We start from the raw sequence: 14,829 nt of genomic DNA, 5'->3' as shown, positions 1-14,829 counted from the left end.
CCACAGCTGCTCTGGGCACCCTGTGCCAGGGCCTCCCCACCCTCACAGCACAGAATTCCTTCCCAATATCCCACCTAACCCTGCCCTCTGGCAGTTTGAATCCATTTACACCCCAAAATCCTCCCACTTACATCCCAAATCCTCCCACTGGATGTGGCAGCACAACCCACTCCCCTGATGTCCACAAGGCCTCAGCACACTCTGGGAGTCCCTTGTTTTATGCCACCAGTGATTAGAGAGATGCTACCTTGAAGAAAGGAGGGATTTGGGCTGTCAGAGCAGGAATTCACGGCTCTGTCCAGCCCCACGGTGTTCTGGAAAGTCTGGAGGTCCCCAGGTCCACAGCACCTGTTCCAGCTCATCACCCAAACCCCAAAAATCCCTCCCAAACAAAGCTAAAACAATCACAAAGTCCCCAGTTCTGTGTTCTGTGTGTAAGGAAAGAGCTGCAGCATCACTCCCCGGAGCAGCCAGGACCCCTGTGCCTGGCACAGCCTCTGCCAGGCCTGTGGAGTAAAGGCTGGTGCCACCTCCTCACCACCCTCACCCACAGTGGGGATTTCCCCCTCTCTACAGCAATATTCCCAATGCCTGAGGCTTTCCCAGTTTCTCAGGAACACGGAATGCTGCTGCAGACACGCATCTGCCCGGCCCGTGCTCCTAGGAGGCGATCAGCTAAACAAAGTAGAGAAAATAACACTCACAGTTTATTTTTCCAAGTATAAATCCCTGTTTTTCAGGTAGAATCAGGCCACTTTCCAAGGCACAAAAAGCCTTTTCCATTCCTCCCCCTCCGAGCTCAGCAAACAACCCTACCTGAGGAGCCAGCCTGGATTTATCACATTCCCATGGCTGTGTTTATGACAGGGCTGGATCTCACGCTGCTGCATGAGGAGTACCAGGCCTGCCTTCCCTTGAGCTGGGCTTCACACCCAGCCTAAGCCTAAACCTAAGCCACATCTCATCCCTCAGACACCCCAATTACCCTGTGCAGGGGTCGCTCCTACCAGCTCCCGGAATGGTGCTGCTCCTTCCACACGCCATGGAGAGATCCTTTCCTCCCCGCTCATCCCAGCAACACCAGGAAAGGACAACACATCTGTGGGACCAGCAGAATTCCAGCCTGGAGCTGCCCCATCCCAGCGCTGCCCCATCCCAGCGCTGCCCCATCCCAGCGGCGTGGGAAGCTTCCCACACAAGTGCCCAGGCCAGCCGGGTGGGGTGAGCCTGGAGAAGACATTTAATTACACAGGGCTGGCTGTTTTTCCAGTTGCAGAGGCCCAGCTGCATATTCCCTCCCTGTACCAGGTGCCATTAGTGCTGTTTGACTGCAAAATAGCAATTAATAATATCTTTGCATTATGCAAATGAGTTCTAAACACCTGCAGATCAATTATTTTGTGTTTGCGGAGTGCAGTGGTGCTTGGGGGCTTGGACAGTGGGGGTTTTTTTTGCTATGAGCTGGAAAAGTGGGTGTTTAGGGGTGCCAAAGGACCATTCCCACAGCATCCAGCATGAGTGGCCAGCCCAGGGGATGGCTGGCTCAGGAATTTCCCTGGCTGACCCATGGGATGGGTGCGATGGCTGCGGGGCAGGGCTGGTGCCCAGCTGATGAAAGGCCACTGGGATGTGTCTGTCTGCCCACGGCCGGGACGTGCCAGGCTGGTCCTGCTCCAGGTGCCACGGGGGAGGAGGGAATGACATTAAAACCAGCCTCAAATCCCAACAGGAGCAGCAGCTGAGCGGGATCGAAGGCAGCATCAAGGCAGCTTTGCTTATGCTAATGGGGGAGAAGACTGCAAACAGCTCCAGGTGAGAAGATTGGGCTGGGATTTTCCATGGGCAGGCAGCCAGCCCCAATCCCTTTTATCTGCTCTTGGGAATGTCTGATTCCTGGGGGGATGGATGCATGGCTGCCCCTCAACCTGAGGCCAGCATCCTTGTGTTGCTACATTCTCGGGCCCCATTCCCCACACTGGGGCTTTCAGGGGGATTTGGCTGCCCCTGAGCATCTCTTTCCTACAAACATCTGCAGGAGAGTGGGAAGAAGCTGGATAAGCAGCACAGGGTGTTCCAGAGGCTTTGGGGTTATTTCTGGGAAGGGCAAGAACCACGGAATCGTTTTGTGTTCTATTGCCAGGGGTTTTTATGGGGGGAGGAATTGTGCAGAAAGGTCCTTTTCCCTCCATAGCCCCATCTCAGCAGGATCAGCTCCCTTGGGATTGTAAATAAATGGTGGCAACCCCTCCTCAGCCATTTACCTGCTTTAAATCCATCAGGATGCAAAGCCGAGGTGATTTTTCCTAGCACAGGCTACTGGCGCCCCAAGCTGTGTTCCCACACTGTCATTCCCTTTAATTTTGGGGGATCAGATAGTTCCTGCCAGCCCTGCTAACTCGGCTGGCTCCCCAGCAAGCCTCACTCTGGGCTTACAGAGGCATCTCTAGGAAAGATAAGCGAGATAAAGGAATTACACACCCCAAAAGAAAAGAAGAGGCTCCCCAAGTGCAGTGGGAACACCTGCCCGGAATTCTGTCTCCCTCACTCCAGGACTGGTTTTGCAATCAGATCTCCCAGCATATGAATTCACACAAAGAACACGGAAAAGCAGCAAAGGCCCCATTTTTCCCCAGTCTGGGCAATTCCCAGCAAAAGGTTTGCAGATCTGGAGAGCAGGAAAATATAAGTCACTTGTGCAATGGGCTGTGTGATGCTGTCAAGTGCTCAGGGAGCTCTTTCAGGGAAGGGAAAGCGATTTGGGAGCAGAGCAAAGGTAATTTTTTCCCTGTTTCTGCCCAAAAGCTTTGCCTGACACTGAGCAGAACCTGCTCAGAGAGCACATCAATAAACACTTTCCTTCCCAGGCTACACATGAACTTCTCACAAAAAAATCATCTGTGTTCCTTTGATGAATCATTTGCATTCAAGGTAATTAAACCTTAATCAGCAAAGCCAGAGAAAATGAGATTTTTTTTTTTTCCTCCAGCAGAGATGAGATAGAGCTGGACCTGATTCCTATCAGACCCAACGTGCCCCATTAACACTGCCCAGCTCCTCCAGGTCTCCCCATCCCTCTTGTGGGAAACTGGATGAGGAAGAACAAAGGGCGCGAGCAAACAGCAGGATAATCCATGGGTTTTCCAAGTGAAGTGGCAGCGCTGAGTTCATGGGGGTAAAAATTACCTGCTCCTTCCCGTCGGCTTTCTGGTGCCTCACTTGCAAACCCTCAGTGCTGGAAAAACCCTCCCCACCCAGGCGGGGCAGCCGAGGGTAGGGCTTCCCTGAGCCGGCTGAGCCGGCAGCCGGCGGGAATGCAGGAAGGAGGCTGCTCCCTTTCCCTTTCTGTCCCTTCCCTCTCTCCATGCCCATCCCCGTCCTTGTCCCTGTTCCCATCAGATTCCCATCCCTAAGCTTGTTCGTGTCCCCATTCCCGTCATCAATCCTTGTTCCCATCCCCATTCCTGTCACCATTTTCATCCCCACTTCTGTCACCTTTCCCATCCCCTTCTCCATGCTTATCCCCATCCTTATGTTTGTTTCTGTCCCTATTCTCATCCCTATCCTCATTCCCATTTCCACCCCTATACCTATTCCTTTTCCCATCTCCATTTGCACCTTCATTCCTGTACCCATTCCCATTCCTTTCCCCATGGATGACAGACCCTCTCCTCCAGCAGCCAGTGTGATTGGAGGTTTTTTAGCCAGCCCTGTTTTTTATCAGGATTTCAGCTAAATCCCAGGTTTTTAACTAAATCCCAGGTTTTATTGGTGAGGATGAGGCTGGTCCACATGCAGGGCTCAGCCAGGCTGTGGGACCCAGCTCAGGCACTTCCCTAAAGGATAAAACTCTGGAAAGCAGAGATGGATGATCCTGATCTAGTGCGTGACATCCCTGCCCATGGCAGGGCTTGGAACGGGATCACTTCCCACCCAAACCATCCTGGGATTCCATGAGTCTATGAAGAGCATGGATGTGGAGCAAAACCAGCCCTGGGGACAGTTTGCAAACCACCAAGGACTCCTCCTGTTCCCTGCAATCCTCAACACACTTCCCCCTCTGCTAATAACTCATCGGGATGTCACAATAGCAGCCTGCACCCTTCCTGCGTCACGGGGCACGGCGGCCCCTCTGCCAGGAAAAACGGCCAGGAAAATAACTTCAATCCTTATATTTTAGGGCTAAAATTGGGTCTTAGTAGGGAAAAGGCTGGGATGGACCCTGGATCACCTGCTGGAAGCAGTGTGGGTCCCCCCTGCCACCCACTGCGTGGACAGGAGACCAAGAGCTGGGTGTCTGTGCAGGAAGGGTGATGCTTTTGGGAAGGGGTGATGGGGATATTTATGGGATGGAGGTCCCCGATGTTTGCTTTGCAGGGAAGATGAGGGAGAGGGTTCACTGGGAAGGGAAGGGAAGGGAAGGGAAGGGAAGGGAAGGGAAGGGAAGGGAAGGGAAGGGAAGGGAAGGGAAGGGAAGGGAAGGGAAGGGAAGGGAAGGGAAGGGAAGGGAAGGGAAGGGAAGGGAAGGGAAGGGAAGGGAAGGGAAGGGAAGGGAAGGGAAGGGAAGGGAAGGGAAGGGAAGAGAGGAGGAGGAAATGCAAACTAATTAACTAATAAATATGCTGGGTTGGCTCGGGGCAGCAGGAGAGCAATCCAGAGGGCTGACTCACTCTGACTCAGGCGCAGAGGAGTGGGATGGAATCTGGCTCAGGAGCATCTCCTGCCTCAGCCACGCTGTCAGGACACAGGGACTGATCCCAAACATGCCAGGGCCGAGCATCCCATAGAGACCTTCTTCACGTGGGCTTTGCTTTCTTTGGAGAAGAGAAATCCCTTTCTAGAGGGAAACAAAGCCAAATTCATCGGCTGGAGCAAGCAGCTGAAATGGAGTCAGGCTTTTAGGATGCAATTCCCTGTCTCTCCATTTTCATCTCAAAATCAGGCAAATGCAGGACAGGTGGGAAATCCCCCTACACACAGTCAAAGCCACTGTGGCTGTGGGAGGCGATGATGTTATCACCAGTGCTGGGATCCCAAACATGAATCCCAAAGCCAGAAAAAACATCCAGAGCCAGCAGGGTGACCAAAGGGATCACAGAGTCATAGAATCCTGCAATGGTTTCGGTTGGAAGGGACCTTAAATCGCATCTCATTCCACCCCATGCCACGGGCAGGGACACCTTCCACTAGCCCAGGTGGCTCCAAAGCCCCATCCAACCTGGCCTTGGACACTTCCAGGGATCCAGGGGCAGCCACAGCTTCTCTGGGCACCCTGTGCCAGGGCCTGCCCACCCTGACAGCTAAGAATTCCTTCCCAATATCCCATTTAACCTTGATCTGAGTGAAGCCATTCCCTGTGTCCTGTCCCTCCAACCCTTGTCCCCAGTCCCTCTCCAGCTCTCCTGGAGCCCCTTTAGGCCCTGTAAGGGGCTCGGAGCTCTCCCTGGAGCCTTCTCTTCTCCAGGTGAACACCCCCAGCTCTCCCAGCCTGGCTCCAGAGCAGAGGAGCTCCAGCCCTCGGAACAGCTCCATGGCTTTCTGTGGACTTGTTCCAGCAGCTCCACATCTTTCCGATGCTGGAGATGCCAGAGGCAGCTCTGCAGGTGGGGTCTCACCTGAGTGCATCAGAGGAGGACAATCCCTCCCCCACTTTCCCTGCTGCCCACGCTGTGGGATCAGCTCAGCACCCAGCTGGTTTTTGGGCTCCCAGCTCACATGGGCACCTCACATTGAGCTCCTCACCCACCGACACCCCCAAATCTTTCTCCCCAGTGCCGCCCTCACTCCATCCTCCGCCCAGCCCGTGCTGGGATGGCTTTGAAGGGACGGATGGAGCGGGGCCCTGTGGGGAGGCCATGCCGGAGCCGCGGGCCCGGCGTGTCGGTGCAGGCCGCCGGGGAGGTGCTGCCTTCCCCCGGCTCCTGCTCGCCCTGGATTCGCCCCGTTCCTGCCCGATGACTGGGTGCGATTGCTTCACCCCACACGCTCCAGCCCTGGGGCAAAAGTCCCTCTTGGCACCCACTCCCTGCTCCCCGCGGTGCCGCCCCGGGTACGGGCACGGCCACGGATCGAGGGATGGGCGATGTGGTCAGGAGCATCGCCCCTCTGCACCCCCACTTCCGAGAGGCTGTGCCTGAATTTTTGGAGGAGATGAGGCCCCTCCTGAGGGGATGCAGCTCTGATATTCCCCCTCCACCCCACGGAAGTGCCAGTGTGCTCTTGGAGGTACATGAGTTCGGGGAGACAAGTCCCACCCTCAGCGCAGGCATGAAGGAAAAGGGAGAGAAAAAAAGTTCTGCAGTCAGCTTGGGGTTTTTTCCCACCCCCGGAGGCTTTTGCATAGACTGACTTTCTTTTTTTTTTTTTTATTTTATTTTATTTGTTCTCGCTCCCTTTTTTTCTTTTTCAAAATATTTTCAACCGACGCGTTACTGAAGTCGTTTGCCTCCTGACAAAACCCAGGCTGCCTGCCAGCACATATTTCTGATAATTCATCCATTATTAAATGAAATCAAAGACAGGAGTTGCTTTTTTTTTTAAAGAAGAAGCCATGGGAGTGTTCGCATCTGAGAGAGACGCTGTTTACAGCTGGGCTGGGAGTTTCTTCCACTGCAAAAAGATCTCCCCAGGGGAAACCCACCCAAAATGCCTGCCCTGCTCCTCACTCTGCAAACATCTCTGCGTGGCCATGCTAAAATCCAGGGATTCTACAGAGTTTTCCTGCGTGGATAAAGGTGATTCCATCCTGACTTGGGTGGGTGCTGCTGGATATTCCCCTTCCTCAGAGAGAGCCTGCAACCCGTGGCCAGAGACAGCCCGACTGGATCAGCCGGTCCTTTCCAAACCGGAGCGAGAGGAAAATCTGATGGAGAGGGAGGGGCCCAGCAATTAGAGTCTTTTCTCTTTAATAACCCTCGCTGCTTCCCCGAGTCCATATTTACATCCTTGGCACCAAAGTAGTAATTAAAGTCTCTCCACTCAGGTCTAAACAACAGCAGACCCTCCTGTCATTAAAAGCAGAGGCAGAGCTGAAAATAAACCTGATTTTTATGGCTTTGGAGCCTCAAACCTCTTTCTATCAGTTGTCTGGGCAGCAGGTTTTGGGGCCATATGTCAGTGCTTTGCTAGGAGATTGATAAGCTGCATCTATCTCCATGGGATGCTGGGGATGGAAAACCATGTGGAAAACTGCTCTGTGCCACTGGTCCCTTCTTGTGCCATTTTTTGGCCATTCCCACTGCCCATAAGGGAATAAAGGGGCCTTGGGGTCTGCAGGCTCCAGCTAAAGGACTGAGCTGTTGTCGTGCCAGAAGCTGCTCAGCGGCAGCTCGAGTCCTCTTGCTTTAAAGAAGCTATCAAAAAAACCTGTGAGAAAATTAATTATTCTCTAAGACTGCTAATTAAGCTGATTTGCTCTGTGAGGGCATTGAAGGAAATGAGCTGGAGAAGCTCTTAATTGTTTAAAAAGAGCCGTCCTACAGACGCTCCTCCCAGGCTGCTCTGCTTGCCAAGACACATTGGTCCCATGTTCCACCGGGTCCAGAGGAGTTTCACACAGTCATGGAACGGTTTGGGTTGGAAGGGGCATTAAAGAACATTCAGTCCCACCCCGTGCCATGGGCAGGGACACCTTCCACTAGCCCAGGCTGCTCCAAGCCCCGTCCAGCCTGGCCTTGGACATTTCCAGGGATCCAGGGGCAGCCACAGCTGCTCTGGGCACCCTCTGCCAAGGCCTCCCCACCCTCTTCCCAATATCCCATCTATCCCTGCCCTCTGGCACTGCGAAGCCATTCCCTGTGTCCTGTCCCTCCATCCCTTGTCCCCAGTCCCTCTCCAGCTGTCCTGGAGCCCCTTTAGGCCCTGCAAGGGGCTCTGAGCTCTCCCTGGAGCCTTCTCTTCTCCAGGTGAACACCCCCAGCTCTCCCAGCCTGGCTCCAGAGCCTTGGAGCACCTTCTTTGTCTCCTCTGGACTGGCTCCAGCAGTTTGACAGTATCTGTGCCAACATCAACCTTGCAGGTGATTTCAAATCAGGAAAGACCAGCCATGAAGCATAAAGTGCTCCTGAGCCCTTGTCCCCAAACTGTGTGACCCAATGCAATCCGGAAGGGATCCCTGCCAAAAACACCCGAGGAACACCTACTCATACACATATATATAAAAACCCAAAGGCTACAGGCAGCTTGGAATTCAGCAATCCCAGCTCATTCCTCAGGTTATGGAAGCTTGGAAGCAACAGGCACCAGGACCGAAGGCAGAGCGCTGCACCCACTGCCCAGAGCACCCTTGGGTGGGTGGCTGTGGAAGATGGAGCTCTGGAAGCCCTGCGCCAAGGGAACTGGATCTCTCCCAGCTGCCGGGTGCAGGGTGGGAGCAGAGGTGCCCCCAGGACCTCACCCAGCCTCCCACAGCAAGGAGTGGTCCCCTGCCCACACCCAGCCTTGCCCTCCCACTCCCACCACCGTTTCACTTCGATCCCACTTCACCGGGACCTTCCCTTCTCGTCCTGTAGGGGTTGGTGGAGGAGAACTCCCGATGTCACATGGCAGAGAACAAAAGGAGCTGTTTTTAACCAAACAGATTCAGCTTTGACAAGGACAGGGCGATGCCACGTTGCTTCTCCCACAGGAATCAGTCCGGCACAATCATGGCGGGTTTGCTGACAAGGAGCACATCCCATCCACTCCAACACTTCCACCTCTGGCCGCTGCCAGGATGGGAGAAATCTGGGGCTTGGCGCAGGCAAAAGGTGGAAATCACACCAACAAAACCAAGAGAAAACCCAAGATCCAAGCAAACGGCATTGCACCGGGAGCTCAGGGTTTTCCCGAGACCATACCATCCTCCACAAGAATTCCCAGGCATCTTCACCATTCCTGGAACAGCTCTTGTGCCAAAATGCCGTGATAAAGGAAAAACATGGCCACAAGGAGCATGGCTGCCAACACTTGGCCAACCGTGTCCTCAGCAGGAGAAGGCAAAGCTTCCCGACACCATGATTTCCCTGAGGTCCTCTGCTGAGTTTCCAGCAGGTGGGAAGGATTCCACAAGCCATGGAAAACACCTGGACAGGCACCTCTCAGTCAACACCACAGCTCCACATCTCCAATGTCCCCACCAGTACCAGGTCACCACCTGCCCCCACCACTCCCTTCCCTCCCCAACACCATTAAAACAGGCCCTTGTTTCCCTACCTGGTGCTGGGAACATCTATGAGTCAGGTTCCTCCAGCAGCTCCATGGCGAGCTCAGCGTTGTCTCAGCACAGCTGGAAGATAAAACCACCAAGAGAAAAACTCAGTGTCCCTGCAGGGGTGGCGTTTTTCAGAGCAGGTTCCTCCTGCGTGGCCGCTGGGAGCCCATCCCGCAGGAGCCGTGGGGCTCTCCACGTCCTCCTGGGCTGGTGAGGCGCCAGGATCCCTGGGAATCGTGCTCTGCTTGGAAGGACCTACCCTTTTTGACTGGTGTCCAACCCCAAAGCGCGTGTTCTTACCTGCTCAATGGAAGACAAGGGAAGGCCGGACCACCTTTCCAAGAAGCACATGGATCTCAGCAGGGTGTGGATCTCCTGCTCTTCACCCAAACGTTGTTCAGGAGAAAAGGGGGCTGCGAAGTTGTGGGAAGCTGGAGAAAAGAGGTTGGGGGAGCAAATGCTCCTGCAGCTGGTGCCGGCACGGCTCTGCCGGTTGGTTCACAGCGGAGCTGTGATCAACAGGGATGGGGATGTCAAGCTGGGACTTGTCTCCTCAGCAAGGAAAGGGAACAGCAGAGATTACTAAGCGATGCAGGAATGTGGTTTGTTTAATATGAGCCATCAACACAGAAGAGTAAAATAATGACAGATGTGTAATCACATTTCCTGAGTCTAAAACCATGAGATCGAGAATTTAAACACCACTTTTCGCAAGATCAAGAAGAGGAGCCGTTTGGCTAAGAACTCATTTGGTTACTAATTTCCTCGGCATTAAATCAGCTGTTTCCCCAATCTCTTGACAGGCTTTGCTCCAAGGACAGGGCTGGTCCCTGGCTTGCTTTGATGTGAGGGTAAGAGGAGAGGGAAGATGCTTTGGAAACGTGGATATACCAACTGACCGAGCTGGCCTGGATCAGAGGCTCCTCAGCGTTGCTTAATTGGTTTATTTTAATGAAAGATGGCGAGATAAATTTCACATGGATCTTTATCGGGGGAGCGGTGAGTGGTGGGAGACAGAAACCCGTAGCTGGGCTAAGCCAACCTTCCAAGGGCAGGATGGGGAAAAGGGAGCCCTTTCCCCATCATGGAAAACCAGAATTCCTGCAAGGTTGGACTGCAGAAGACTCGTGGCTGAGGGACACCAGACCCGAAGCCCACCAAGACTGGGGAATGAAACCTCTGCTCAGCCCCTGGAAGTGGCGTTTTTCCCAAAGGTCATGGGTGCAGGACCTGGAAGGGAGCGGTTCCGTGGTGGGGTAGGGCTGGGAGGGAACGGTGTCATTTGCTTGTCAGATGTTTCTATTTGTCTCTTGAGATCAAAAGTGGGAAAAGCACCAAGGAGGGAAGGTGCTGCTGGCACAGGAGCCAGCTTTAGAAGGACTCCAGTCTGCCTCTCTTCTGGATTTGGGAAGCATGTTCCCTGTCCTAAAGGGCTGGGGGTGTTCACCTGGGGAGGAGAAGGCTCCAGGAAGCCCCTTCCAGTGCCTAAAGAGGCTCCAGGAGAGCTGGAGAGGGACTTGGGACAAGGGGATGGATGGACAGGACACAGGGAATGGCTTCCCACTGCCAGATGGGATACTGGGAAGAAATTCTTCCCTGTGAGGGAGGTTTAGGAAGCTGGGAAAGCCAAAAAAGAGGTCCCCAAAGGTGCAGGACCACTCTCCCAGGTTGTGGGAGACACGGAGAACATTTAAGGCCTAACAGGAAGAATAAAGAACAAAATTTATTCGTTTATTTTGTATTTTCCTTCGTGTCTCTGTGTTGGATCTCACCGGTGCTGGTGGGGCTCATCCCTGCTCGCTGCTGGAGGAGCTGTGCCAACCCTACAGCTGATGTCCCCACAGAGCAGAGGAGCCAGAAGCTCACACCTCCCTGCTGTGAGCCTGGGAATGTTCCTGCATTTCCAGGTAACTGAACAAAGTGGTTCCTCCCCTGAAGGTTCTTAACGAGCAGCGTCCCCGTATCCATGACCACATCCATGCTTTCCTCTCTGACTTTATTAGAGCCCACGAAGCTGCTGCCTCCTGCCACTGAAGAGACAGTTCCCTCCCCTAAATGGACTTTAATTAGCTCAACTCCCTGCTCGGAGCTATTCCAGTGACACCCATGCTCCAATTAAGTCATGGTTTCACCCCAAATTGTGCAGAACTTGGACATGACTTGTCCCTGGCTGGTGGGGACCGGGTCCAGCCTGGGGAACTGGGGAGCAAATCACTGGTCACTGCATAAAATCATGGAATCCCAGGATGGTTTGTGTTGGAAGGGACCTCCAAACCATCTCATTCCACTCCCTGCCGTGGGCAGGGACACCTTACACTCTCCTAGCTTGCTCCAAGCCCCGTCCAACCTGGCCTGGAACATTTAACGTAGCCTTGAACTCTCATGATGCAAAGGGATAACTTGGAAAACAGGGAAAACATCCCTTGCAGCGGATTTGGGAGCCTGTGGAAGCATTCCTGGAGCAGCCATAGGAGGCAAAGCAACCTGCCAGCCCTGCCTGTGTGGAGCAGCTCACCCTGTTCCCGGGGCACTGACGGCTTCCTGGGAGCGCCGTGGCCTCCGCTCAGGGCTGCCATCCCGTTGTCACCCGCGTTGTGAGGAGTCACCTCGGAAGGGGGGGATGCAGATGGGCTGAGTCAGCCGCTCCCAGCTGTGCACAGCAGTCTAGACGGCGGCTGATGTGGAGACATTTCCTCTGCGAGATACCTGCACCACGTCCCCACATCAAAGGGCCCTGAGCTGCTCAAGTGAGGATATAATTAAGCCACCCCACGGCAAGAGTTTCTCCCAGGGCCGGCTGATCTCCCTCTGCAGCTCTGTCCCTCGGGGTGGTGGCCTCTGTCACCCTCCCAGGAGGATTTGGTGGCCGTAGCAGGATCTGCTGTCCCACATTTTGGGGGGGAGTCGTGGCTGGTTTGTGCTGACCCTGCTCTAAAAGTCGGAACCCAAAATATTTTCCAAGCCAACCATGCTCTGCTCCAGCTTCCTGGCAAGGAGAGGAGCCCTGTGCAAGGACAGAGGTGTCAGGAGCTCCTTAAACCCTTTTTCCTGACAAATAGCTCCAAAAGCCAAGCAACAGCCTGGGCAGACCCTGGGAAGAGCAGGAAGAAGCTGAAGGCCTGGAAATCCTTGCAAACACCACCACAGCCCGCCAGCAACTCACTCCATAGGTGACCAAGCATTGAAATGCAGCAGGATGCAATTTTCATTTCAGGGAAAGCCCAGGAAAGCAGACACACAACCAGAGGAACCAGCTCCGTGTCACTCCTTGCTGTGAAGAGCATCAGAGTCTCATCTTTGCCTGTGCAAAAAGCCCCAAGAAACCCAATGCCTTACAGGTGGGAGATGCTGGATGGTGTTTCCCCTTTTAGTGGGGATTTGTGCAGCTGGACCATTGAACAGAGCCAGCAGCTGACCACAAAAAAAGAGAAGATTGGCACAAACAAGAATTGAAGCTCTGGTGGGCAGGGAAAAAGGATCCCACCATGGATTCTACCCGCAGCACCAGCAGGGCCAGGTGTAACATTGCCTTAACAAAGGCAGGGAGGGGCTCCTCAACTTGCTGTTAAAACCTAAGCGCCACAGAACATCCATGAAGTTCACATTAAAGGATTAAACGCTGGCAGGAAGATCCCAGGAGGCGGTTGTCCACCAAACAAAAACCCCACTCCATTAAGTGAAGCGTTGATGCTGCACTCTTAAATTACAAACTTAAAGAAAATCATCTGTTTAAAGGTAGGTCTCATCCACCCAGCTGCATCTTCAGATGGATTACCCCACAAAAGGGGGTTATTTAGTAGGGTGATCTTCTCCCCCATGCACGACTTCAACCATCTGAGCCTTAAGTGACGTGTCACAGAATCCCAGAGCAGTCTGGGTTGGAAGGGACCTTAAAAATCATCCCAGCCCACCCCCTGCCATGGGCAGGGACACCTTCCACTAGCCCAGGTGGCTCCAAGCCCCAATGTCCAGCCTGGCCTTGGACACTTCCGGGGATCCAGGGGCAGCCACAACTTCTCTGGGCACCCTGTGCCAGGGCCTGCCCACCCTCCCAGGGAAGAATCAAAGCTGTCCTTGTGCAGCCCTGATGGCTTGATGGTCATCTTCTCTCATCTTGGAATTGATTTTCCATTTTCCAAGAGAAGAGTTTCCCTCTGTTTTTCCCTTTCTCTATCCTCTGTTAAATCCAAACTCCACTGTGAGCACAATTTGGGCTCCTGCAGCTGCACCACGGCCTCATTTCCCAACAGAGGCAGCCAGGGAAGGCTTACCTGGGAAGCGTGGTGGGATTAAAAAAGAACACCCCTTTGAAATGTGGAAACCTCGTTTCAAGCTGAGTAAGGATTTGAGGTAAGGAATATTCTAGGAGCGAGCCAATGCAAAGTGACTTTTAGGATTCATTCTGTCTCCAGCCTGATCTGGAAGGAGCCGCAGATGTAGATGGTGGGTGACTTTGAGATGAGAGGGACAGTATAGATGCAAAGAGAATAAAAGGTGCAGTGACATGATTTTATGGGCTGGGTAATATTCTGTAGAATATAATAATATAGGGAATATGAATACATACCCTGCCCAGACAAGAGTTCATCCATGTGTTCATCCCACAGGATGCTGGACAGAGGGCAAGAGCTGGGCATCAGCATGCCTTATCCAGGAGCATGAGGGGCCAAGGGGCAGCAGTTATTCACTAATTATTCAATTATTTCACTCCACAGGGTGAGCAGGAGGACCTCTGGCCCAATGCTGTGCTCCCAGAGCCATTCCCCTTCCTCCCACAGCTTTTGCAGATCTGCTCCTTATAGAGGAGCAAAACACCAGCTTGAATTTGAGGCAGGAGGAATTACCCAACCTGACTGCCCTGAGCAGTTCCAGGGCACTGCAAATGCAGGAACTTGTCAGAGCTGCAGTTGATTTGCAGATTATTTATTTGCTTATTAGATCACATTTGGCTGATGGCTGCTGTGATCCTCCAGAGCACGAGCTCAGAGATCTTCCCTGGAGACCCACCAGCGTCTGGCTCGATGGCCAGCTCTGAGACATCCCTAATTAACCAGTTTTGCCTTTCTAATTGAGCCCTGGAAGTCAGCCAGCAAGAGCAGGAGGCGTTCACCTGGCTGCCACCCTTTGATGACAGCAGTGGAGGTGAGGAGGAGGAGGTGGTGGCCTGCCTGAAGCTGTGCCACGTGTCCTGTCACAGCCCCGACCTGCTGAGACCTCCTGTGGGGCCTGAGCTTGGCTCAGCCCGGATGTGTGTGCTGGAAAAAGGTCCTTCATTCCTATGCCAACGCCTCTCCTGGCATGGGAGGGGGTAGAAGGGGCTCTCAAGGTGAGCAGAGCCTTGCACAAAGTGTCACTGCAGTATTTTCCCAAGGGATTTGCTCTGTGTCTATTCTGGGGGAACATTCCAAACTCTGCTGCCATCGGAGCTGTTGTACCACTGGAGCATCCATCAACCTGCCTGGGAAAGCTTTCCCCACGTGGAAAAGCTTGCCCACCTCTGGTGCATCAGGCACCTCTTCCCATCCCACCTTCTCCCTGCACCATTGACAGGATCTTCTCCAGGGATCTGACATTCCTCCCCAAATCCTGCTCTTCCCATCCCACCTTCTCCCTGCGCCATTGACAGGATCTTCTCCAGGGAC

At 53.6% G+C, this 14,829-nt stretch overlaps 1 protein-coding gene across 3 annotated transcripts in view; it reads right to left on the bottom strand.

Annotated features, from left to right (window-relative positions):
- Positions 1 to 9,696, bottom strand: part of FRMD6 (FERM domain containing 6) — a 38,440-nt gene extending 28,744 nt beyond the window's left edge. For 2 of the 3 annotated variants that reach the window (XM_032112143.1, XM_032112144.1), the window contains exons 1-2: positions 9,488 to 9,696; positions 9,190 to 9,262 (exon numbers count right to left, since the gene is read on the bottom strand). The gene's annotated coding sequence lies outside the window, so the exon portion shown is untranslated. Of the gene's footprint in view, positions 1 to 9,189; positions 9,415 to 9,487 lie in introns of those variants that run through there. The other variant, XM_032112146.1, reaches the window with a different exon arrangement.
- Positions 9,697 to 14,829: the final 5,133 nt, after the last annotated feature.

The sequence above is a fragment of the Corvus moneduloides genome, chromosome 6, assembly GCF_009650955.1.
Source record: "Corvus moneduloides isolate bCorMon1 chromosome 6, bCorMon1.pri, whole genome shotgun sequence".
Classification (NCBI taxonomy): Eukaryota; Metazoa; Chordata; class Aves; order Passeriformes; family Corvidae; genus Corvus; species Corvus moneduloides.
This window is presented reverse-complemented; position numbering and strand designations above follow the sequence as displayed.